This window comes from Rutidosis leptorrhynchoides, chromosome 10 (genome assembly GCF_046630445.1).
Source record: "Rutidosis leptorrhynchoides isolate AG116_Rl617_1_P2 chromosome 10, CSIRO_AGI_Rlap_v1, whole genome shotgun sequence".
NCBI classification, from domain to species: Eukaryota; Viridiplantae; Streptophyta; class Magnoliopsida; order Asterales; family Asteraceae; genus Rutidosis; species Rutidosis leptorrhynchoides.
Window position 1 is genome coordinate 141,616,831 of NC_092342.1, and position 25,379 is coordinate 141,642,209.

Sequence of the window (25,379 nt, forward strand, 5' to 3'; positions counted from 1 at the left end):
CGTGCAAATTAGCTTGATAAGACTAATGAATCAGACCCCTAGAAAGGATAATCTCCTTAAAGATTAAAAATCAGCTTTTAAGCCTGATATTACTCAATCCTTGAGATTGACCTTAAAGATTGAGAATTACAAACTCATGGAATTCGATGATATCTAAACTCGAGCTTGAACGAGAAAATATTTTGATCAAAATTAAAACCGATTTGTTTTCTGAAACCCTATTTTCAATGCGGTCATTACCATTGAACGTAAAATCCTAGGAATTCACCTAGAATTCATTAGGTCACCTGAATCAAATCGGGTGTCAACCGTAAGAACGGTGGTTGCATAGCATGGTTAAAGACAGGACCTTGTGTCAGACCGAAAAACTATAGGGTGATCTTTACTATTGCTCCTACAAAGGATAGTAATTGCATCCGACACGATATAGACCATAATCAAAAGCATGTCACGGGACATTTCCTTAACAGTTGCTTGTTCAACACTTTCCTTTACAACCGGACGGTAGTTTAGCGAAAGGTAATATACGGAGTAAGTATACTGGACATGTTGCTTTCATAATACAAGGTTAGCAAGTGGGTGACACAAAACCGCAAGTTTTTGAGCTAAAATTTTCAAATTTGAAACCCACAAAACCCACAAAACCCACAAAAACATTTTGCAAACACCGGTGAAGGGTTATTCCGGAAAACTTATCTACGGTAAAAGCTATAATGAATTTTCAAAAGATCAACTGTTTTCATAAAGATTCAATTTCCTTAAGGATCTAAATTTTTATAGTCATGTGGGACTGTAAACCACATCGTTACTATCATTGTTTATACTGCCGTATCAAAATCACTATGTATAAAGTGTGAAGAATAAAGAAGTGATTCGTGTGATTTAATTTCAAGTTCTGTATTGCTTGAGGACAAGCAACGCTCAAGTGTGGGGATATTTGATAGTGCTCCAAACGAACATATATTTAGTCACAATATCATCCCAATATGTAAAGTTTTTAGTTGTAATTATTATATTTTTAAGTTGTAATCGTTTAAATAAATAAATGTGAAGACAAAGCACGAAGATTAAAGAATTGAAGAAAAAGTGCCACTAAAGCCTGAAAAGTGCCACTAAAGCCATAGTGAACTCAAAAGTGCCACTAAAAGTGAGTTAAAGACTTGCGCGGATTTTGGGAGTTAAGGAAAATAATTTTTTGTGCAAATTACAAATTGCAAAACGCAAAGTACAAGATATTAAATAGTACGAAAGGACGTTCAAAAATCCGGAACCGGGACCTGAGGCAACTATCAATGCACGACGTATCGGACTAAAAATTACAAGTCTACTATGCACAAGAATATAATATAATATTTAAATAATTATATAAATTATTTATATATTATATATATTTAAATAAAATGTCGACAAGCTAGAAACAAAAGAGATTGACCTGGATCCAGCTGGCCATGCGATCGCATGGCCTGGAAGAAGCATTTCCATGCGATCGCATGGCTTCAATTATGAGGCCACATCTATAAAAGCCAACGAATTCAATGTATTAGATATATCTTTTTCTCTTCTCTTCATATGTAACATAAATATATATATTTATAATTTTAATTTTAATTTAAGTTTAATAATAATTGAGTTATTGTAAGAAATGTTTTACGGGTTTTAAAGTCAGAACTCTGTCTGGGTAACGCTACGCGATAAATAATCACTGTAAGCTATGTTCTTCATTTTTAAATTAATGTCTCGTAACTAAGTTATTATTATGCTTATTTGAGCCAAAGTAATCGTGATGTTGGACTAAATATTAAGACGGGGTTATTAGATTTTTTTACCATAATTAAGATTTGGACAAAAGACCGACACTTGTGGACATTGGACTATTGACTATTAATAGATAGGGGGTATTGTCTAATCGAATGAGAACTCATTAGAATCTGTCGAACCTATCTTCAAATTAGTTAATCTAATAATTATTAAAATGATTATGTATGTTCTATTTAGTGACGTTTATACGACATCTTTTATGATCATTTAATTAATTATTCGGGTTGGGTAATTGATTATTCATTCTGATCAAGTGGGTAAATTAATATTCATATCTTATTAAAATAGGGGTGGATTACATACAATGATAATTGGTGTAATTGTTAACAAAGTATTAAAACCTTGGATTACGCGCAGTCGATAACCTGGTGAAATATTTAACAAAGTATTAAAACCTTGTTACAGTTCGAATCCCTAATTAGTTGGAATATTTGACTTCGGGAATAAGGTTAATTTGACGAGCATTTTATAATTATGACCGATGGACTATTATGGACAAAAACCAGATAGGTATCAAATAAACCAAGACAAAGGACAATTAACCCGGGTAATAAATTAAAATCAACACGTCGAACATCATGATTACGGAAGTTTAAATAAGCATAATACTTTTATTTCATATTTCATCGTACCTTTATTTACTGTCATTTTAATTACTGCAATTTACTTTATCGCAATTTAAATTCTGTCATCGTCATTTATCTTTACGCTTTAATTAAAATCGACAAACCGGTCATTAAACGGTAAAAACCCCCTTTTATAATAATAATAATACTTATATATATATTTATATATTTACAAATATAGATTTAAAAATATAGCGTTAAACTTGGCTAGCTCCCTATGGAACGAACCAGACTTACTAAAAACTACACTACTGTACGATTAGGTACACTGCCTATAAGTTTTGTAGCAAGGTTTAGGTATTTCCACTCTATTAATAAATAAATAATTTGTGTAAAATTGTATCATATTTAATAGTATTTTGTGGTAAAAATATAGCTATTTCGTATATACCTCGCCGCACATCAAGTTTTTGGCGCTGCTGCTGGGGACTCGACGAAGAAAAACGCTATAAAAAAAGGATTTTTATCAAGTATTAATTTACTTTTATAAAAATACGTTTTAAATATCAAAAATATAAAAATAAGAATATATATATATATATATATATATATATATATATATATATATATATATATATATATATATATATATATATATTACTATATATTTTTACGTTTTTTTTATTTATTAAAAAGTTTGTATTTTTTTAGTTACAAAAACTAATAGGTAGTTTTTAAAATATAAGTTTTTATTTATATAAATATTTTATATAAATTAAAAATAGAAAAAAATAATAATTAAAAGTATACGGGCCACTACACTGTAGCAGCCCAAGACCTGGCCTGGAATCCGAGTCCATGCGATCGCATGGCCCATACACGTAGAACTCATGCGATCGCATGATCCTGTCTGACATTTAATTCGTTGTTCATTAAATACAATGTAATCTATTTATCTTCCGCTGTAAAACTCAATAAAACGTCTCATATAGAGTCGTCCTCGTTTATACAACTGTGATTTGATATAATTAGTCACAAATACCCCATGCCCTATTTGGGGGTGTGACAATTTGTGTCTAAGCTTGATAAACCGCTAGCTAAGTTAAGTCATCCGGTAGAAGTTGAAATAGCGGATGGTAAGACGGTGCTAGGGGTTGATGTTTGTAATGATTGTGATATTGTGTTTGGTTTCAAAAAGTTTAAAATTGATCTTATCCCGATGACTTTGGGTGAATTCTATATTGTCGTTGGTATGGATTGGCTCGACCGTTATAGAGCCGATATTGCATGCCATGAAAAATCTATTCATGTGAAGACCCCAAGTGGGGGAGAGTTAATTATTCATAGCGAGAGACGGAGAAGACTTGTGCCATTATGCACTTATGCACGGGCACGACATTTTCTTGTTAGTAGTGGCATGGCTTTTCTTGCTCATGTAGTTGATACTCGTGAAGTGCCACCATCCATTCGTGAAATTCCAGTGGTTAGTGAATTTGAAGACGTTTTTTCGGATGAATTAACGGGTGTTCTGGTGAAAAGACAAGTTGAATTTCGTATTGAGTTGGTTCCGGGGGCTACTCCCATTGCTAAAACTCCTTATCGTTTAGCACCAACGGAAATGCAAGAGTTGTTAAATCAAACCCAAGAGTTGCTTGAGAAGGGTTTTATTCGATCGAGTGCTTCGCCATGGGGCACTCCGGTTTTATTCGTCAAGAAGAAGGATGGTAGTATGCGAATATGCATCGATTATCGAGAGTTGAACAAAGTGACGATCAAGAATCGTTATCCATTGCCTTGAATTGACGACTTGTTTGATCAACTCTAAGAAGTGACTTATTTTTCTAAAATTGACTAACGGTCTGGCTATCACTAAATGCGGGTCCGTGAGGAAGATATTGAGAAAACGGCTTTTCGAACGCGTTATGGGCATTTTGAGTTTGTAGTTATGCCTTTTAGTCTTACGAATGCACCGGCGGTATTCATGGATCTTATGAACCGAGTGTGCCAACCTATGTTGGACAAGTCGGTAATCGTGTTCATTGACGACATACTGGTCTACTCGAAAAGTATGAACGAACATGAACGTCATTTGCGTGAAGTATTGAAGACGTTACGAAAGGAGAAATTGTAAGCAAAATTCTCCAAATGTGAATTTTGGCTAAGGGAAGTTCAATTCCTTGGTCATATTGTGAATAAGGATGGTATTCAAGTAGATCCAGGGAAGATTGAGACGGTGAAGAGTTGGGGACGACCGACTACTCCTACGAAAATCCGAAGTTTTCTCTGATTGGCCGGTTATTATCGTCGGTTTATCCAAGACTTTTCAAAGATCGCTTCTCCATTGACGAAATTGATGAGAAAGAACGCGAGGTTTAATTAGGAGAACGAGCAAGAAATTGCTTTTCACTTGTTAAAAGAGAAGCTATATCAAGCTTCGGTGTTAGTATTGCCGGAAGGTGTAGAAGACCTGACGGTTTATTGTGATGCGTCTTTAAATGGGCTCGGGTGTGTTCTAATGCAAAGGGGTAAAGTCATCGCTTACGCCTCTCGACAATTAAAGGAACACGAAACGAGATATCCGACTCATGATCTTGAACACGAAATGTTGAAACGTTGAAAATTTGAAAATTTGAAAATTAAAGGAACACGAAACATTGAAAATTTGGTGCCATTACTTGTATGGTGTTAAGTGTACAATTTATTCGGATCACAAGAGCTTAAAACATCTTTTTGATCAACGAGATTTGAATTATCGTCAACGTAGATGGGTGGATGTGGTGAAAGACTATGATTGTGAAATACTTTATCATCCGGGTGAGGCGAATGTGGTCGCGGATGCGTTAAGTCGAAAGAGTCAACATCCGACAATACGAGTAGGATCGTTACGCATGATTATTACTAACGATTTTCTTGTAAAGCTTGGCGAGACTCAAATCGAAGCTTTTGTTAACAATAAGCATGAGGAACGAATCGTGGGATAAACGGAGTTTATTACCTTAGGTCCGCATGGTTTGTTATCTTTTCAAGGAAGAATGTGGGTGCCTAAAATGGGTGATCATCGACGAGTGCTACTTGATGAAGCACATAAGTCAAATTATTCCATTCACCCGGGCGCGACGAAAATGTATCTTGATTTGAGGAAAGAGTATTGGTGGCCGGGCATGAAACGTGATGTTGTTAAGTATGTTGAACAATGCGTCACGTGTTTGCAAGTTAAAGCCGAACACCAAAAGCCGTATGGTACGTTACAACTGTTAGAAATTCCGAAATGGAAATGGGAGCACATTACCATATATTTCATCACAAAGTTACTAAAGACGGTGAGAACCCAATTTGACTCTATTTGGGTGATAGTTGATCGATTGACGAAAAGTGCTTTGTTTCTTCCCATTCGGGAAGCAATATCATCGAAGACCTTGGCTAAGTTATTTATCAAGGAGGTGATATCGAGACACGGGGTTCCTATATCTATTATTTCGGATCGAGACACTCTTTTCACATCTCGGTTTTGGGAAAAGTTTCATGAAGATATGGGTACTCAATTGAAATTGAGCACGGCGTACCATCCTCAAACGGAAGGTCAAACTGAACCTACGAATCAAACATTGGAGGATATGTTATGGGCGGGTATTATTGATTTCGACGGTAGTTGGGATGAGCACTTACCATTGGTGGAATTCTCGTACAATAATAGTTATCACACTAGTATCGGGATGCCACCTTACGAGATGCTTTATGGGCGTAGGTGTCGAACCCCGATTTGTTGGGGTGAAGTTGGTCAAAGAGAAATCGGGTGTACCGATTTAGTTTTAGAGACGAATAGCAAGATTGATATGATTCAGACTCATTTGAAAAAGGCCCAAGATAGAAAAAATCTTATGTCGATAAGCGTAGACGACAAATTGAGTTCCAAGAAGGCGACATGGTGATGCTTAAAGTTTTGCCATGGAAAGGTGTTATTCGGTTTCGAAAACGGGGAAAGTTAGCTCCTCGATTTATTGGTCCTTTTAAAATTTTAACTCGTGTTGGTGAAGTAGCGTATCGTTTGGAATTACCTGAAGAGCTTGCGGGGATCCATAATACATTTCATGTTTCCCACCTCCGTAAGTGTCTTGCGGATGATTCTTCATGGGTGCCATTAGACGAGATTGAGCTAAACAATAAGTTAGAGTATATTGAGGAGCCGATTGCTATACTCAATGATAAGGTCAAAAGGTTGAGAAATAAAGAGGTGAGAACTTTTAAAGTTCAATGGCGTCGGAGTAAAGGTTCCGAGTTTACTTGGGAGCCCGAAGAGTTCGTATTGGTTTATCTTCCCTCTTGTCATGCGGCTTGGATCGCGAGGACATGCTCCGATTCAAGTGGGGGAGAGTTGTAAGACCCGAATAATTATTGTACAACAGTATAAATAGGGTACATGAAGTGTGGGTGACCTTGTGTATTTAAACATAGATCTGAGACTGATATGAGCTTGGTGCGCTCAGCGCACACATAAGGGTGCGCGTGGCGCACTGTTCACTGTAGTCGGATTCTGTTCCTTTTAATCAGATATTTTGAAGGGCTCTTTGGTAATTTCACTTGTGGACGAGTTTAAGGCTAGCAGATCAGATCTTAGGGGTCATTCACTCCAATTTCGACAACCTTATCTTATCCACTTCAATTTTAGAGAGAGAGTGAGATTCTTGTGTGAGAAAGCTCAAGCAAAGGAAGAAGGAGCTAGTTTTGAGTCTTAGCTCGAGTTATAAAGTTGTTCATCTCCTCTCTAGCTACATTTTGGTTGTAGTGGTATGTTCTAACTTTGATTTCCTTACTTTGATTTATGTATGGGTAAGGGTTTGGGTAAATGAAGAACATAAAACCCATATTTGGTGATTTTGGGTGTTCTTAGGTAAGATTGAGTCATGAAGACTCAATAGTAACTAACCTAGGGTTTCAAAGTGTTAATTGGTGTTTATGAGTCTAAATTGGTTAGTAAATTACTAGCACACCTAGATGTTTAGAAAATGGGTGTTATGTGGGTTTGTAGATGACCCGAAATGGGTGTGTTGACCTTGATATGGTCAAATGGGTAATAATTGACCTAGTTGGGAAGGATGGGTATGAAATACCCTAATTGTGTGTTAGTTAGTGTTGTTGAACTTAAATCACTAGCTTTTAGTGGTTCGTGATGGTCTTGACCTTAAATGGACAGTTTTGGAGTAAATGGGTGGTTTAATGCATTAAGTCATTAAATGCACATTAGTGAATGGTTGGTGTTTAGTCCAACTAGTTTGTGTGTTGATTGAGTACTTATTGTAATAGGTACTTTGCTTTGAAGCTTGCGGAAGTGTAAAACTATCACCGAATCGTTAAGGTGAGTGGAGTAATTATCCATGTATGTATATGGTGTATCTATTTGTATACTAAGGTATGACCCACGGAGCTGGGAGTGCCATAGTGTGTGTGAGTGTACTATGATGTGAATCACGGAGCCGGTAGCATCATGGTGCATGTGTTGTGATGTGAACCACAGAGCCGGTAGCATCAAAGTGTGAACCACGGAGCCGGTATCACTATAAAATGAGATGTGAACCACGGAGCCGGTAGCATCTAAGTGTGAACCACGGATCCGGTAGCACTATAAAAGAGTATGACTCGAATGCGTAGTGACGTGAACCACGGAGCCGGTAGCGTCATAGCATTACGTATGGTGTGAACCACGGAGCCGGTAGCACCATGACGTGTGTATGGTTAACCATATAGTTTGTGTATGTGTCGTTGTATAGCATAATATATGATTTCGGTGAAAATTCTATTGATTACGCTAGTTGTGGTATTTAGAGGTTATTAGCTTATACTCGGAGTTTGTATGCTAATTATTATTTCTAGCGATTATACGGTGTATGTAAGTGTATGAAAGTAGGTATATTATATATGTATATGTATAATTATTGCATTCACTAAGCTTTGCTTATCCTCTCGTTGTTTAACTTTTTATAGGCTCCGGCGTTGACAAGGGTAAGGGCGTTCGTTTGGATTAGAGATCCCGCTTTGTTTGTTAGGGGACGCTTTTGGATGTGTTAGCTTTTGAAGTTTGACCGAGAGTTGGGCAGTTTAACCCCCAAACATCATGCTCTAGTGTTGTTTGGAATTTAAACTAATTCGGTTGAAACTTTTATATTTTGTACGAAACTCGTATTTCGGCCATATGTGGGCCTGGGTTCGTAAAAATCGTTTTATCATTGAAAGGTGTTATTTTTACATTTTTGAGCATGTTGTGAAAAGCGTTTCGTCTAAATACGTCGGGAAGTGGGAGATCTTTATTTGAAAAATTACAATTTCGGACAGAAGCTGATTTGGCCTGTGCTGCGCACTACACTGTAATAAAAAAAATCTTTTCGCGTATTCGGTTGGTTATTGGTTTGGGTCGTTACATTAACGCTAGAGTTGCGGCCGCCGTTGCGGAGCAAATGGGTACGTTTTGAGAAGAAATGGATAGGAAGTATTCCGAATTTCGGAGTAGTAGTGAAATGGAGCGTTGTCTTAAGAGCTTCATGAGGACTAAACCCCCGATGTATGACGGGAAACCGGATCCTTTGGTAAGCACAACTTGGATTTCGGATGTCGAAGGGTGTTTTTGTACTATATATTGCCCTCCCGAGAAGAGGACAAGACTCGCTACTAGCTTGTTACGGGGTAGGGCAAAGGATTGGTTGGACGGTAAGATTGATCTTGTCGGTGGTGAACCGTTTATGGCGTTATCATGGGACGATTTTAAGAACGAATTCTTTGAGGAGTTCCGGACGCAAGCCGATTTGGTGGAATTGCGTGATGAGTTGCGAAATTTGCGACAAAGATCTATGGACTTGAATACTCTCAAGACGACCTTTATGGCGAAGGCTCGTTTTTGCCCGGAGTATATGGGGAATGATCGTATGTTGATGGAAGATTTCTATCGAACTTTGAATGATTACTTGAAGAATAAAATTAGCCGGGGTTACGCGAAGTCGTTTGCGGAGTTATTCGCGGTGGCTAGGGGTTTCGAGTCGTATTCGCGATCGAAGATTGGCGAACCTTCAAGTGCGAGAAGGGTTGGTTCATATGGTGCTCCAAGTAAGAGAACTAGAGGTGCAAGTGTGAGCACGTGTGGTATACGGACGAGTATATCGGATTCTAGTGCGTCTAGGTGTTACAATTGTGGCGTGAGGGGTCACAAGTCTTGGGAATGTTCGGTGCCAAAGGGTGATGGCACGGTGTGCTTCAATTGCCAAGAAGAAGGACATCGTAAGTCGGAGTGTCCTGAGTTAGCGGGGACGGGTGCGGCAAGGAGACGTTAAGGTACGTTTCGTTTTAATAAATATGACCTTTGTTTATTTATTATGTGCCGATTGAGTTTGGGATTGTTATAAGCCTTGTGTTGTGCATAGTATTGTTATGGGTGACGTTCCTAATGGAATTACCCTACGCTGACTTTTTGATTAATGGGCAAAGGGTGTAAGACTTGGTGCAACCAAGCATTCCTTAGTGTTGAGAAATGTTTCTACCAAGCCATGGGTATGGGCTTTGGTGTTTGGTCGTTAAGTGCGTGTTTGCTTTCGTGATTGAAGTTGATGAACCATGAGGTTTGACGGTTGGATAGAACCCTAAAGACCGAGTGTTTGATCTCGATGTATGTTGGTAATGGAGTCTACATGATGCGTTGTTAGGTGCCTCTTTCATACCTACTAGCGTGGTATTCGACTCCGATGGTATTGCGGTTACATTGTACTTAGGGTACCGGAGAGAAACCCTTATGTACATGAGTGACTAGGTGAGAATTTGACAAGCTAGAGCAATCGAAAGATTGCAAGATTTAAGTTGTGTAATTGTGGCAAACTCTTTGTTCAAAGTGTTTAAGGATATGTTAAAATCCTTTGTATGCTCATGGATAGGGCGAGGTATTGTGAAGTGTATATCATGAGATACCTTTATCTCGATGATGTGGTTATGGAACGGAGTTCTAAGTGGGGGAGTTGTACTCTCGCACGAAGGTGTTCTAGTGTATTGATATTGGACGATGCTCGTATGGATTCGGAACTAGCGTTGAGACCTACGTTGGGCGATTGTGGCAAAAGTACGATTTGGAATAAATTGTACTTATGGTTTTGGATTTAAATTATCACCGAGGTGGTAATGTGGTGAATGTCATTTAGAGATAATGGACGTGTTTGACGAGCAAGTGAGACGTATTTGACGAGCAAGTGAGATCCCTCGGTTAAGGGATGTGCGTGTCGGATTCTCTTCTAGAGAATTATTGTTTTGTGCCTATGTGCGGTATGGGTAGTTCTTGCTCGATTGTGTTGGCGTTGTGTACGCATACGTATGATGTGCGTACGTGTATGATGGATTTACTTGGGTGGTTTAGTCGCGGTGTTAAGACACCACCTGGTGGTTAGTGTTACGCGGTGTTAAGTACACTAATGGATATTTGTTTGGGGTGGATGGTTAGTGTAATTCGTTAGGATTCACTATGGTGTAGCAGTGCGCGATGTTACACTACTCGTCGTATGAGGCCAAAAGAGCGTGGGTGATTGGTGGGTTATGGCCATGACTCGGTCCGCTAACTTCATCATGGGAGTAGTGTTATCGGTAAGGTATAACGTATCGGGAAATGCAAGTACCGATGGGGAATGGGAGTACCATTCATGTGTTGAGATTTGGGAGGTGGATCACATGTGGATGCAGATTCACGATGACGCGTGTAGTTCGGTCATTTTATTGTGGAAGTGAGTTGCGTGTAGTTCGGATTCACAATGACACGTGTGGATGCGGTCATTATATTGAGGAAGTGAGTCTCGTGTAGTTCGGATTCACAATGACACGTGTGGATGCGGTCATTCTATTGGGATAGTGACTCTCGTGTAGTTCGGATTCACTAGGGCGCGTGTAGTTCGGCCAATCCTGATTGTTGTTGCGGTGGAGGTAGTGAGTCGCGTGTGGTGCGAATTCACTAAGGCGCGTGTAGTTTCGGTCAGCCTTCATGTGGTCTGTGTTGAGAACTGTTGGTTGTTTTATACACCAATGGTGGGGTCGTGAGGACCATGTTGTGTGATTAGTGATGCGATAGCCGTGTTTCACTCACATGTTGTTACGGGTGTGACAATAGTCGATTTTGTACACCTTGGGATTAGCGTTGCCATAGTCATTTTGGGGTGCTATCGATTTTAGCCATCTACTTATGATGTTGCGATAGTTGCGTATTGGTCGTATTACGCACTACAAGGGATGTTTAGTGATAAGTGTTATCCGTAAGGATTCGCTTTTGTTCGGTCTTCGTCGTTTTGGTTATTGATCGTATGTTGGGACTTGGTTGCTTTTAGCATTGTACTTGGCGAGGGTATGCTAAGGTTTGATATCTCGGTAAGAGATTGGTTGAGTTTTTCCCGATGTGAGGGATTGAGCAAGTTTTAGTGCTCGGTTTGCGAATTTGATAAATCACGGATGACGATTTTGTATAAAAGGTGATTCGTTGGGAAGAATTGCCTAAAGGAGTAGGAAGAACGCGTGATGGTTTCCATGTATGCTAAGAGTTTGTAGTTGCTTTTGGATGATTTGTGCATCGCATGTCTCGAAATGCGTGCAAGTGTGTAATTGGTAAATGGAATAATCTTCGAGTTTATGATAATTGTGGTAGGAGTCAGTTTGGAATGTATGTTTGAGGACCATCGAGTGTGGGTCCGATCGGTTAAGTGACAAGGATCACGAGGACGTGATCAATTCTAAGTGGGGGAGAGTTGTAAGACCCTAATATTGATTGTACATAGAGTATTTATGGTGTACTTAAGTGGGTGAAGCGTGGAACGAATTATTAAACTGGCAGGTTGTTCTGACCTCTGTGCGCGCCGCGCAAGATCAAGGGTGCGCGCCGCGCACCCCACCTGGGACAGTTTTTCTGTTTTGTTTTAATTAGAGTTTAATGAGGGGCTTTTTGGTCTTTTCACTTGAGGACGGATCTGAGAGCTTATCAGCTGGTTTGGATCTAATTTTAGATCACATTTCACATCCACAAACACTCTCAACTATCTTAGAGAGAGAGGGAGAGTTTTAGAGAGAGAAGTGGGGTTTTAGAGAAGAAAAAGCTTGAATTGATCAAAAGCTCGAGTGTTAAAGTTGTTCACCTCGTTCCTAGCTACGTTTTGATTGTTGTGGTAAGTTCTAACTCCGAATTTCATTGTTTGATTTTGATATTCAAGTTAGGGTTTGAACTTAAATTGTTGAGAAACCCATTTAAACTCATGAAGTGAGTTTAGTGTTGCTAGTAATCGAGTTTATTGTTGTTGTTGGTGGGTTTTGGGTTAGAAACCAACTTGGCCATGATTTAAGACTTGGAATTGGGCTTAATCACTAGGTTTGGTGATTATGGAAGTGTTGGAATCCATTTTAGTGTATTTGAAAGACTAATTTTGAATTGAGTCAAATTAGGGTTTATGGGTGATTTTGAGAATGATAATTGTTTAACACTTGTGTTTGGGTTTAATTGGCGTATTAGGATCATTTTTACTTGTGTTAGTGATTATTGGTTAGTTTGGGCGCGTTTTGTGCTTGGAAGTGCAATTGGTTGAGATTGCACTAAGTGTCGTTTTGAGTTGGTTTGTAAATCCACTCTAAGTGTGTTACTTGTATTGTGATATTGGAATAGGTACATTCCATCAGCGAGTTGCGGATTATTCGGTAGCGTTCATCAAGGCGACAAGGTGAGTGTTAATATCCTATGTGCATATGTATGTGTAGGATGGGTGCGGGTCGGGTGAAGTGGTTCTCGGCTATAGAGCTCACTTCACATATAGGTGGATTTGATGGACTTGTGTAATAGGTCCAATTGGCACGGTTGTACGTTTTGGTTGACCACCTTTGGCGAGGTGCACACTTTGTGTGTACGTTATCACATATGCTTGTGATGTGGATTATACAACCCCAATGGCGAATGGTTGGTATTGAGTTGTGATTGGAATAGTGGATCACGTGTGGATGCAGATTCACAATGACGCGTTTAGTTTGGTCATCTTATTGAGGTAGTGATCTCGTGTGGTTGCGGATTCACTAAGGCTTGTGTAGTTCGGCCAACCTCGATGTTGTTGTGGTAATGAAGATAGTAGTCTCGTGTGGATGCGGATTTACTATGGCTCGTGTAGTTCGGCCAATCTTCATTGTGGTAATTGACTTTTGGTATTGGGTTAAGGGGTTAACCTTGGGCGTTGTACGCTTTATTGTTATATATATCGTTGTATCGTTGTGATATAGCTAACCCTCTGGGTGTAGCTTGTTGGTGTTGTTCATAGCGTCGTTGGTAAACTTACTTGTTGATTATTAGCTTGTTATATGGCGGTTGAACGGTATGCTTAGTTTGCCCTATACGTGGATGCTCCGGTATGTGTTAATTGATTATTTGTGTGGCGTGTCCATTTTATGCATATATATGTATGTAGTATATTCTCACTCACTAAGCGTTAGCTTACCCTCTCGTTGTTTACTTTTTATAGATTTGCATGGATGCGGTGGCTCGGGTAAGTGTAGGAACTAGTGGACTCGCGTAGTTGCTTTAGAAGATCTTGCTTTTGGATTGATTAGGATTGGGTAGCGTATCCCCAATTGCCATGCTCTGTCTATATTTTGAGTTAAAATTCATGTGGTCATAAACTTGTATTTTGTACGAAAGTCGTAAAACGGTCGATGTGGGTCCGGTGTCGTAAAACTCATTTTATTATTGGAACGGGTTAGTTTTAACTAATATTAAATGTTGTGAAAACCGTTTCGTCTAAAAGTGTCGGGAAGTGGGAGATCATTAATCGAAAAATGGAAATTTTGGACAGCAAGCTGCCAGGCTATGTGCGCGCTGCGCACATATGGGGTTGCGCGCCGCACACATATGGGGTTGCGCGCCGCACACCCCTTCTGTATATTTTTTTGTTGTTGTTGTTGCATATTCGGTTGGATAACGGGTTGGATCGTTACATTTCGGGAACTTTATCCCTACTTGCTACAATTGTGGGGTACGAGGTCATTTGGCTCGAGATTGTACGAAGCCCTCTTCGACAAACAAACTCACTTGTTTTAATTGCAACAAAGAAGGACACCGAAAGTCAGAGTGTCCCGATTTAAACACCAATCATGTTAAACCGTTGGAGAAAGCGGCGGGCACGGCTAGGGGTCGCAATTATTTGATGACGAATGATGAGGCCAAGCAATCCAATGAAGTCGTTTCAGGTACTTTCTGTTGGAATTCAATATAACAACATGTTCTTAATGTTAACATAATTACTAAATCAATTTAGTAAGAAATATAGCAAGCGGAAGCATGATATATTAAGAAAACAAGTGTATATATTAAACCATTTTAGTTGAATTCCAAGTAGATATCAAGTCTTGATAATATGCTTACAAATATAACAAGTAAAGAAGAGTGTTTATACCTCCTCAAAGATTGTTTGAGGGCTGAATTTTGGACAGCAGCTATCTCCAAGAGTTGATGATGAATGGAGCTTCAAAGCAATGAAACCTCAAGAGATAATACCCCAAACCTTACACCAACACCTAATACTATAGTTAGGATTGATGAACACTTGAAGATAAGCTTTCAAACTCACTCAATGACCCTCTCTTTTTGCTGAATATTTCGGCCAGAAACTGCCCAAAGGGAAGAGAGAGTGTTTTTAATTACTTATGTAGTTTGAATGCATGTAAGTGTGTTAATACTTGAGTCAAAACATTGGTAAAAATGTTGAGCATGCACATGAGGAGTTGTGTCTTCTTGGAGTACCAAATAAGCATGGGTGAGACCTATTTTTTATATCCAAAACCGCCACCCCCTTTTGGGATATATAAAATGCAGTTTTTTTTTATTTATAAAACTTGCTTATTTGTTTAGATACATTCATTTTATAAACCATTTTATAAAATACAACACAACTTAATTATTTTAAAACCTATAAATAATTATATCCTCATCATATAAATTATCCAAATAATTCATCTCAAGTAACAATGTTTTAGAAAACCGATTTTCTAAATTTCAAGTATCGCGTATTTATTCAACGATCTAACCGTTAAGATTAAATACTTGTAAAGTGTTGGTAAGCTTGTTATTGGGTATGACCCGACTTGGATCATAACACATTAGCCACATTAATTTAATATGTCTCACGGGCATACGAAATACCTTCAATCTCCCACTTGCACGAGAAACATAAGAAATTAATGCAAGTGATGGATACCACCTAACGACAGTAAATCACCCCCAATATGTTATGACTTTGTGCCATTCAACAACATCATCCCTTTCGAGTTCCCATCTCGAATATGAATAGGTGAATCTTTCATTATATTCTTTCGTCCTAGATGTCATGTTAAATCCAAGAGATACAGAGTGATCACTCTCTTTCAGATTTAACTTTATCAGGCCTTAGACATCTGACTCTCAACGAATAAGAGGGACGAATTCCATCTTGACTACATACGTCCTAGATATATATACTTTGTATTATACCTGAGCTCTTCCTTATGAACTACCATATTTCAGAATAGCGAAGGAAAGAATCAAGGCACAATACTTGGTAAATATCCGAACCCAATATGTATCTTAGGTCAGAGGATACAATGGTATTCGCCTTTACTCAAGAATACATGTGATCAACCACAAAGGCTCCATTTAGTAAATCTTGAGGGCGGGTCTTCCAATATTTGTATCCCATAAATATCTATGAACCTTGGTTGCAACCTTGCCCCACATTCATCTCGTGAATGTATACCAATCCAAGTTCATAATAGTCTAAACCTCACATTTGCTCCCACAAATGTGATCGACTACGGAATTTAGAATAATTACTTATTCATGGATAAAATATGCAAAATAGGAACATAACTCAAAATAAATTAATACCATAATTATATTAATGAGTTTGAACAATTTCGTTCCGTTACAATACTTAAAACAGATCATGACCAATCACTAGAATATCGGAGCCCTAATGCACAAACATGTCCTGCATGTTTTGATCCATGTAAGAGCTTCGTGAGAGGATCCGCTATATTAAGATCTGTGTGAACTTTGCGAATACATATCTTTCCCTTTTCAACTTCATCCCTTATGTAGTTGAATCTCTGCTCAATGTGACGGGTCTTTTGGTGAGCACGAGGTTCCTTGATTTAAGCAATCGCACCCTCGTTGTCACAAAAGATCTCAAGAGGGTCCTGAATGGAAGGGACTACTCCTAAGTCGTCGATGAATTTCTTCATCCATGCAGCTTCCTGAGCTGCCAATGAGGCGGCAATGTACTCCGACTCTGTAGTGGATAATGCAACAACATCCTGTTTTGAACTCTTCCAAGAGACCGCACATCCATTTAACGTGAAAACTTAACCGGATTGTGATCGAGAATCATCTCGATCAGTTTGGAAACTCGCGTCCACGTAACCTTTTACAGCGAGTTCCTCCTCACCAGACCCATATATTAGAAACATATTCTTAGTCCTTCTAAGGTATTTCAATATACTTTTGACAGCAATCCAATGACTGTTTCCTGGGTTATTCTGGTATCTACTTGTGAGGCTAAGAGCGCATGACACATCCGGTCTAGTGCATATCATTGCATACATGATTGACCCAATGGCAGACGTATATGGGACTTTCTTCATTCTCTCCTGTTCATCTTTCGTGGTAGGGCACTGAGATGAACTGAGAAGTGTTCCCTTTTGAATAGGTACCAAACCTTTCTTAGAGTTCTCCATCTTGAACCTTTTCAAGATCTTTTCAATGTATGCACTTTGATTCAAACCTATCAGTTTCTTGGATCTATCCCTGTAGATCCCAATCCCCAAAACGTATTGTGCTTCTCCAAGATCCTTAATGGAGAAGCATTTACTTAGACAAGTTTTAACACTTTGCATTTCCGGAATATCATTTCCAAATAACAATATATCATCCACATATAGTACAAGGAACATGATTGTGCTCCCACTAGCCTTCTTGTATACACAAGCTTCATCACCATTTTTAATGAAGCCAAATTTCTCGGCCTCCTCATTAAAACGATGATTCCACATTCTAGATGCTTGTTTCAATCCGTAGATTGACTTCTTTAACTTTCATACCTTTTTAGGATATTTCGGATCAACAAAACCTTCCGGCTGAACCATATAGACATCTTCCTCAAGATGTCCATTTAGGAAAGCTGTCTTGACATCCATTTGCCATATTTCATAGTCATTATGAGCAGCAATGGCGAGTAATATCCTAATAGACTTTAGCATTGCCACAGGTGAAAAAGTTTCATCATAGTCAACCCCTTGAGTTTGAGTGAAACCTTTTGCTACAAGTCTAGCTTTATATGTATCCAAGTTTCCATGTATGTCGGTTTTCATTTTGAAAAGCCATTTATAGTCAACTAGCCTTGAGCCAGTAGGTTATTCAACAAGTTCCCAAACTTGATTGTCATACATGGATTGCATCTCAGCGTTCATGGCTTCCTGCCATTTATCCTTATCAATCCTTGATAAAGCATCTTGGTAGAGTGTTGGTTCATCCAAATCAACCACATAGCAACCATCCATGAGAAACCCATATCTCTCAGGAGGATTACTAATCCTACCAGATCTGCGAACGTCTTGTGTATTTTGATCATCCATTTGATCACTCTCAACATTTTCATGTTGAGTGCTAGTGTCAGCCAATTGTGTATCATCTACTTGATCTTGAACCTCTTCAAGATATATCTTCCTTTCACTATCTCCTTCCATTAGGAACTTAGTTTCAAGGAATTCAGCCTTTCGAGCAACAAATACATTTTGCTCGATTGGATCATAGAAATAGTATCCCATATCATCCTTGGGATATCCTATGAAGATACACTTCGTGGATCAAGCATTCAACTTATTAGGGACGTAACGCTTAGGATAAGCTTCACATCCCCATACCTTTAAGTATGATAGAGATGGAGGTTTTCCAAACCACATCTCATGAGGAGTTCGTTCCACTTTCTTGGTTGGGGCCATATTTAGAATACGAGCTGCGGAGCATAGACAATAACCCCAGAATGATAGAGGTAACGAGCTTCTAGCCATCATAGATTGAACCATATCCATTAGGGTTCAGTTCCTCCTTTCGGAAACTCCATTAAGTTGGGGTGTTCCAGGAGGAGTAAGTTGTGAGATAATCCCACAACCTTTAAGATGATCTTGGAAAGCATCGCTTAGGTATTCACCTCCTCTATCGGTATGAAGTACCTTGATTGTCTTGTTGAGTTGATTTTGTACTTCATTTTGATATTCTTTGAATGCTTCAAAAGTTTCGTCCTTGTGCCTTAATAAATAGACATATCCGAAACGACTGAAGTCATCAATGAAAGTGACGAAGTATCTTTCACCTTTTCTAGTCATGGGCTTAAAAGGTCCACATACATCCGAATGTATTAATCCTAATAAGTCTTTAGCCGTTTCATAGGTACCTTTGAAAGGTGCTTTAGTCATTTTGCCTTGTAAACAAGATTCGCATACATCAAACGAGTCTAGTTCATTTGATTTCAAAAGTCCATTCTTTTGAAGTGTATGCATTCGATTCTTGTTTATGTGACCAAGGCGACAATGCCATAAGTAGGAATCACTCAAATCCCTTTTGAGTTTCTTGGTCTTTGCATGGAACATTGAGCTATTGTATGATGTGTCATCATGAACCAATTCATAAATACCATTCGAAGGCGAAGCCTTAAAATAGAACACATTATCTAAAGAAACATGGATATCATCATTAATGAAATTAAGATTAAAACCATATTGTTTCAAACGGGATACAGAAATAATGTTTCGAGATAAATCGGGTGCATACAAAACATTTTTCAAAATAAGCTCCAAACCACTTGGTAGCTTTAAAACAAAGTCTCCTTGAGCTTTCACTTGCACCCTTGCTCCATTTCCCATGAAGAGACTTGTTGTTCCCGCATCTTGATCACTTCTTTTGAACACCTGCAAAGTATTGCAAATATGAGTTCCACATCCTGTGTCTAATACCCATGTATTAGAAGAAGTAATACTAAGCTCAATGTATACCATATATACATTACCTGAGGTTTGCCCTGCATCCCTCTTTTTCTTCAACTCCTTGAGGTAGACCGGGCAATTGCATTTCCAGTGACCCATTTCACCGCAACCGAAGCACGGATCTTCCTTAGGGTTAGCCTTTCTGGCAACCTTTTGCTTCTTATTGTTGTTGGTTGGGGTAACCACCTTCCCCTTTCCCTTGCCCTTGCCTAGGTAGGCGGGTCCTTTCCTCTTAGCCGCCTTCGGCTTAGAAGTGTTATTGTTTTTGGACCCGCCTTCATTGATTGTAAACACGGGTGAAGCCCTTTTACCCATGCTTGCCTCTGCCGTCTTAAGCATGGCATGTAATTCGCCAATGCTTTTATCCCATCCATTCATGTTGTAATTCATTACAAATGTGTCAAACCTCTTTGACAAGGAATTAAGGATAAGGTCCGTGGCTAATTCATTAGACACGTTGTAGTTTAGACGGTTCGCTCGATCAATTAGGCTTTTCATCTTAAGGACATAAGATGAAACGGATTGGGAGTCGTCCATCCGACATGCATGAAGCGCTCGGACCGTTTCAAAGCGCTCGACACGAGCTTGTTGAAGGAACATCTCCTTCAACTGTGTGATCTTGTCATATGCACTATGATGCTCGAAATCCTTTTGGAGTTCTGGTATCATAGTCCCAAGCATGAGGCAAGAAACTTGCACCGAATCGGTGCAATATTTCTCCCAATAAGCCATGCCTTCCGTATCATCCTCGTCCGGTTGATCGGGAATGGGGTCTTCCAACACATACGCCCTATCCTTAAGTTTGAGGACAATTCTTAGATTGCGGAACCAATCCATGAAGTTCGTATGGTTGAGTTTTTCCTTTTCGAGGATTGACCTTAACGATAGGTTGTTAAAGTTGATAGGTGCATTTGGAATGTTGTTGTTGTTATTGGCGGCCATCTACAAAATTTAACAAAGTTGTTTAAGTATTAATTTTAATTTAACAATCAATACCCTTTAAATCCAATTGATATTTATTAAATTTTAGAATCCAACGGTAAACCAAATTTCAGTTAGGTGACCTTTATCCCGTCATTTGATTTAGCTAGGTAGTCATTGCATGACAATTTCAATCCTTTTGCAACTTCTAAGTTATGGGATCATGCAATCCTTTTGCATGGCATATTATCCCATCAACGCCTGTAACGACCCGGATTTTTCAGATCGTTTTACACTTATAAGATTAATATTTACATAAATTAAAACTTACCAACATGATAAGCAATCTAAATTGTTGAGATTTATGATTTTGAAAAGAGTTTTACATAACGTTTAACCGTCTAGTTTGACCGATGATATCACGAACTATACAATATATGTTAATTATACGTTTGTGTATATATATGTATATATACATATTTAACATGATTTAAGGATGTTTAAATATCTCATTTTGTATTAATAACAATAAGTTATAAGTATATTTTGAAACTACTAACTTAAGCTTTCAAAACGATAACTATACGTAACGTTATTTGACATAAATACTTACGACCTATAATGTTTATACATATATCGTATATATAATGTATTTAATTACTTTTAAAGACTTAAATACATAAAAAAATATAAGTATATTCACAAAAGATAGCTATATTTGAATCCTCATTCCATTTTTCACAAGATTTCTATACGTATATCTAGAGTATATGTACTCGTATCATACCTAGCTTCTATACGTATTTACTATTGGTATATACACATCAAATCACCACCAACCAGCCCTTGTTCATGCCTTATGTATAAGGTAACTACTTTTGTTATTTAGTATGACAATTTCACATGATTAAAAGATCTTTTCACAAAATTACAAATTTATACACCTTTTACACCACCATAAATACATGCATCCATTTTCAATTTTTGGAACATCATTTCTCTAGCTAAACACACACACTTACTAGCCTCATGTCTCTCTAAGAACTCCAGCAAAAATCCTCTCAAGAATCACCTTAAACACCACCATAAAAAGATCAACAAAAACACTACAAAAATACAACTTTCAATTCAAGTTTATGTCTTAAGTTGCTTCAAATCTTTCATCCAATTTCATCACTCTTTTGGTTCTAGGTTTTTACTCCTCTTTTACAGCAATCTTGTCCAAGTAACTTGAGGTAGTAACTTTGTTCATAACCTTATTCGATTCATATATATATAGCTATCTTATTGTATGGTATACAATTTTAACAACAAAAACATAGTTTGAATGATTTCAAACTTGTTTGCAAACTAAATAGATCCTTCTAACTTAACTTTTAAAATACTTCAAGACCTGTAATATAACTTAAATATATGCTAATTTAACAAGGTATAACTTGGTTTCTCAAAGAATACCTTAAAAAACTGTTTTTATGACGTCGGAGTGCAACCGGGGGCTGTTTTGGGTTGGATAATTAAAAACCATCTTGAACTTTGAATTGGAGGTTTATATTCTGGAAAAATGATATTTCTTATGAATATGTTAACACATAAAAATTTCATGATTTAATTCATAGTATAAGTATTTTTAGAAAAATGGTCATTAAATGATGTTTTTGTAACAAAAATGATTAACTTCATAAGTTTCACCAAAATTTGACCTATGACCTATGATTTCGAATACAAACTAAGGTATTTACAGTTCATATTCTTAAAGAGGGACTCGATCCAAGGAAGTGGAAAGTTGAATCAACGAAAACGGAGTTGTAACGAAGAAATTATGACCAAAACAAAATCGGATATCCAAGACTAGTTTAGCCACGAAAATAATTGGAGAAAATTAAATAAATCACATCTTCCTAAAGTAACATGATATTTTATACATATGTACTCATAATTTAATTTTATATGGTTCAGGATCACCCGTAAACAATACGAGAAGATTAATCATAAGATATCATGATTGTACGCAACACGTCATTTGACAACACCGGTACTTTATGTACGCAACACGTCATTTGACAACACCGGTACCATGGGTCAAGATTAATCTCGACCAATACATATACGATGGGGGTTTTATTTATTTCATTGGGGGTTTATTAAACAACTAAATATGAACCATTAAAATTGAATTACTAACATCGGACTGCTAACTACGGACTAAGGAATTATTAAAAGTATTAAAAGTATTATAAGTATATATATGTGACGATTGTTTAAAAAGAAAAGGTATTGATATATTATATATGGATAGGTTCGTGATATCAATCGGAGACCAAGTCGAAATTACATATCTTCAAGACAAAAGTGAGTATATAGTCCCACTTTTAAACTCTAAATATTTCGGGATGAGAATACATGTATTTTATGTTTTACGCTATGGACACAAGTAACTGAAAAATATATTCTACGTTGAGTTGTACCACTGGCATACTTCCCTGTAGCTTGGTAACTAATATTTACAGCGGTATTGTAAACGCGAATCCTGTTGATAGATCTATCGGGCCTGACAACCCCAACCGGACTGGACGACCAGTATTCAACGGTTGCACAGTACTTCGTTTCGTGACTACACCTTGGTACGGTGTAGTAAGATTTCATAATAAAGGGAATATGCGACGTGATTAAATGTTAAGTATGGTTACCAAGTGCTCAACCACTTAGAATATTTTTATTAAAATATTTATATATGAAATCTTGTGTTCCATTATTATAACACTGCTAGCATCAAACCTATATATCTCACCAACTTTATGTTGACGTTTTAAAGCATGTTATTCTCAGGTATGAATTAAGTCTTCCGCTGTGCATTAGCTCATGTTAAGGATACTACTTGGGACCTTTTAAGCCATGATACAAAGACGTTGCATTCGAGTCATTGGAGTTCAATAGAGAATATAAATAAGTAAATGACAGATTAGGTCATTTGGATATTATGAAATGTTAGACGAAAATGTCAAATATTGATGTAATGATAGTTTGCCTTTTAAGAATAAATGCAACGTTTGTAAAATGTATCATATAGAGGTCAAGTACCTCGCAATGTTATCATATGTTATTGTATTCGTCCCTATGGATTGGGTCGGGTCGTCTCATGTGGTATCAGAGCGTTGGTCTTAGCGAACCAGGCCTTGCATTAGTGTGTCTAACTGGTAGTTGTTAGGATGCATTAGTGAGTCTGGACTTTGACCGTGTCTACATGTCAAAAGTTTTGCTTATCATATCTAGTCGAAAATCATCTGCTTATCATCCTTAAGAATTGCCTGCTTAGTATTCTTAAGTCTAGACACGTCTTACTGCATTTGGTGCATCGATAGTGTATAGACAAAATTCGTATCCTAGCGTATCTGTTGCTATAGACATTGCCTGACGAATTTCAAAGATTCTCCGTAATTCACGGGATTTTGAGTATTATAAATACATATGTAAATTATGTATTGAAGAATACCAAACCCAACTCCTATAATCTATTCCAAACCAAAAATTCATTTCCCCGACTGTACAAGATGAACTCCGCGTCCAGTTCGAATTCCTCCGACTCCGACAGCTACGCTGATATGGATTTCCATTCGGGCTCCGAAGGCAGCGTCACTGGAATGGATCAACCAATTTCTCATCATCTATTCTGGATGAATTGGGGATGGGTTCGTAGTATACTAAATTATTGGAGACAAGAAGAAGGTGATCCCTTTCACCCACCGAATTGCCCCATTGGCGATGAACCTGAAGCACTTACCGGCGAACCTGTTCGAGAAACCATTTTCTCTCTCATTTCTCGAGTATCTCGTCACGATTATATCCTATCCCATATTTCGGATCTTGTTCATTCGCTCACTCCAACCGCCAATCATCCTGGTGTACTAGCAGAAATTAACGAACTTCGCGCTCGTGTGACGGCTTTGGAGAACACGGTGCGAAGGTTACAAACACCAGCAGCAGCACCAGCAGCATAACCAGTACCGTTAACAACATCAACCTCGCAATCTTCAGTACCAGTAGCATCGTCGACGTCAACGACATCATCAGCATCAACACCAACCGTATCATTACCACCACCAACAATCACATCCGCACCACGTACCTCAACATCATCATCTGAACTTCGAATATGATCTTTGTTCTACATATCATTCTACACCGATTACCTCTTCTTTACGTATCGTTCTTCGTTCGACATGACGATTATGTAATCTCTAATGTTTTGGAGATTATGTAATCTAGTAATAACGATAAATCAAATGAGTTGAATATTTTATTGACTCATTAAATTCATAGTTACCTCCGAAGAAAATATATATGCAAATATATTTTCATAAAGATTGTAATTAAAAATTTCATTCGTACAAACTGTTAATGATGAAAATATTTTAACGGGTGGGTAGTACCCAAGGAATATTTAGAATTCACATTAACAAGTTACACTGTACATTCTTCGAATCTGATTCAACGATCATTTATTATCCTACTTACAATTACCGATATACGTATCCGTTCACCCCAGATTAACCATTTCCATTTAAATTTCATATTTGGATTTTTACCTATCCGAATCCAACAAGTGGCATAATGAAGAAACATTGGCAAAATAAAAATTGTTAGAAACAGATGAATTAATTAATTGAAATTGTGATAGGATTACACGCTAACTGTTCCGGCTAACTGTTCCCAGCTAACTGATTAATATTTAATTTATCGCAATTTACATTCTTGCAATTTTAATTTCTGTACTTTACATACCGTCGGGACACATGTACAACAACACGTCGGATTAATTCTGAGACAACACGTTGTATAATGAGTCATGATATATATTTATTTATTTTACGCATTTTAAATAACGGGACACGTATACAAGGTTTCGACTTATCATATTGATCCATCTATATATATATTTCGGAACAACCATAGACACTCTATATGTGAAGGTGGGAGTTGGCTATACAGGGTCGGAGTTGATTCCAAAATATATATATACTTTGAGTTGTG